The sequence below is a fragment of the Dama dama genome, chromosome 14 (assembly GCF_033118175.1).
Source record: "Dama dama isolate Ldn47 chromosome 14, ASM3311817v1, whole genome shotgun sequence".
Classification (NCBI taxonomy): domain Eukaryota; kingdom Metazoa; phylum Chordata; class Mammalia; order Artiodactyla; family Cervidae; genus Dama; species Dama dama.
Window position 1 is genome coordinate 22,431,028 of NC_083694.1, and position 2,899 is coordinate 22,433,926.

Genomic DNA, 2,899 nt, shown 5'->3' on the forward strand with positions numbered 1-2,899 from the left:
TCAATGCAGGGGATGTAAGAGATGCAGGTTCGATCCCTGGGTCTGGAAGATCCCCTGGAGGAGGGCAAGGCAACCCATTCCAGTATTCTTTCCTGGAGAATCCCATGGACAGAGGAACCTGGCAGGCTATAGTCCATAGGGTCACAAAGAACTGGACTTGACTAAGGCAACTTAGCATGCACACATGCATATATATATATATATATATATATATATATATATATCTGTGTGTGATCTGTCTGTGTGTCTGTGTGGTAGTTGCTCAGTCTATGTTATATATAGTATAGATATCTAAAATATAAAGCTAGATTTCTACATTATATACTGATATCCAGGTCAGAGGAGTCAAGACCAGAGTTAAGATCTCAGTTAAGAATAGAGTAGCCTTCACATATTTTCCTTCTATGCTTATTCTAGGTTTTCCCCTACTTCCTTGGCCACAGCATTGACCCTTAAGAAAAGACCACATTGACCAAAAGAAGGGAGTAAAAAGAGAAGAATAAGGGGAAGAAAGGTCTGTGAAAAGTGTTCTTTTTCACCCACAAAGATGAGAGAAAAGTAGCTTGGAAAAACAACCCTCTTTACTCTTGAATCTATTTTGATGATGTTTTAGGGTGCCCTTGAAAAAAATAAATGACATGTAAATGATCACCTCCTTCATGGAGATGTGGATATATGTTTGGTCCCTGCATTCAGTAGAGCATAGTCATCCCTGGTGTCAGACTGTCTGAAGTTAATCCTGGCAGCACCATCTACCTGCTCTATGACTTTGGGTAAATTAATCCAATGCTCTGTGCCTCAAATCTTTCATGGGTAAAATATCCCTCAAAATATTACTGTATGGTTTAGATGAATATGGTGGTGGTGGTTTAGTTGCTAAGTCATGTTTAGCTCTTGCAATCCCATAGACTGTAACCCTCCAGGCTTGTCTGTCCATGGGATTTCCCAGGCAAGAATACTGGATTGTGTTGCCATTTCCTTCTCCAGGGGACCTTCCTGACCCAGGGATGGAATCCACATCTTCTGCAATATAGGCAGATTCTTTACCACCGAGCCACCAGGGAATGTATCTATGTTTGTTAGAACAGTGCTTGGTATGTAGTAAGCACTTGATAAATGTCAATGATTATTGTATCCTTTCCTTCTCCATTGTGTACACTTCAGCCCCAGCGGTATGAGGTGAGTTCTGTGACTTTCTCTCCAGGGCTCACTCTCAGCTTTTCTAATCATAGAAATATAACAGCAGATTAGGGGAGAGGAATGATTTTTTTGGCCAGCCTTGTATCTCACTTAAACTACTGGCATATAAATTTAAATCCAACTACAGAACTGAGGGTTTTGCCAATTTACTGAGTCCAGCAAATAGCTCCCTGCGCCCAGTGCCTACAGAGTAAGGTACAAGATGGACCTTCTAGTTTGGCATTGGCTGTCCTGATAAAGTCCTCCTACTTCCTACCTATTCACCCTTCTCCTATATAAAATTATATAAGTTTTTCATTGCCTTTCATTGCCTTTGGTAATTGTGGCATTTAGTTTTGAAACTTTTCCCAGAAGACCTCTAGGCTGTGGGGATATTTTAAAAATCTAATAAATGAAGGGAAATAAATGTACAGATTTTAAAGTAAATGGGCCAACACCATTTGGAGAAAAACCCCAAAGTGACTGCCTGCTTGCTAGAACAGGAATAATTTTAGAATAGGTCAGTAATGTAAACAAAGTGAATGAAAACATTTTGCATAGTGAATACACTGGGCGTATGTTTTCACCTTTCTTCTGAGTCTTTGCTTCATTAAGAGGAGTCTCATGACCCTCTTCTGGTGAGTAAAGTACCTCCACCAGAAGCCAGGAAAGATTGGCTTTTGCTCCATTCACCTCTCAGGTGACCAAGACTCTGTGGAGGCTGTAATTTTCTTTTACTAGTTCCTTTGAGAAAGGTAATGTGCATATTGAGTCTACAAAAATGGAGGAGCTCTCAATCTGCTTATAAACCTGCCTTTCCTTTGGCTGACTGGGTGTGCCTTGGTGGATTTAACTTCTGCCCTAAGCCCACTGTTCCTCCTTGACATAACTAAGTGGCTCCTAGAAAGGCTGATCATATAAATATACTTGTATCCAGTTGGCCACTCCAGGGTCAGAAAGCATGAATACTTCTTTCTTCCTTCATTTTACTAATGGAGTTTAAAAAAAGCAAAAACACTATCTATCTTCTTTAATAAGTGGGGCTGGGAAAACTGGATAACTACTTGTAAAATAATGAAATCAGAACATCCTCTAATATGATATACAAAAATAAACCTAAAAATGGTCTAAAGATGTAAATGTAAGACCTGAAACCATAAAACTCCCAGAGGAAAACAGGCTGAACACATTTTGACTTGAGTTGTAGCAATATTTTTTTTGGATATGTTTCCTAGAACAAAAGAGATAAAAGAAAAAATAATAAGTGGGACCCAATTAAGTTTAAAAGCTTTTGCACAGAAAGGGAAACTATCAACAAAACAGAAAGACAGCCTACTAAATGGGAGAAAACATTTGTAAATGATATGACTGATAAGGAGTTAATATTCAAAATATACAAACAGCTCATACAACTCAATATCAAAAAAACCCACAACCTAATTAAAAATGGATAGAAAACCTAAATAGCCATTTTTCCAAAGAAGACATACAGATGGCCAACAGGCATATGGAAAGACCCTCAATATCCCTAATCATCAGGGAAATGCAAATCAAAACCACAATGAGATATCAGCTCACACCTGTCTGATGTGACTGATGTAATAGAATGACTATTATCAAAAAGAGCATAAATAACAAATGTTGGTGAAGATGTGAAGAAAAGGGAACTCTAATTCGCTGTTGGAAATGTAAAATTGGTGCAGCTTCTGTGGAAAATATC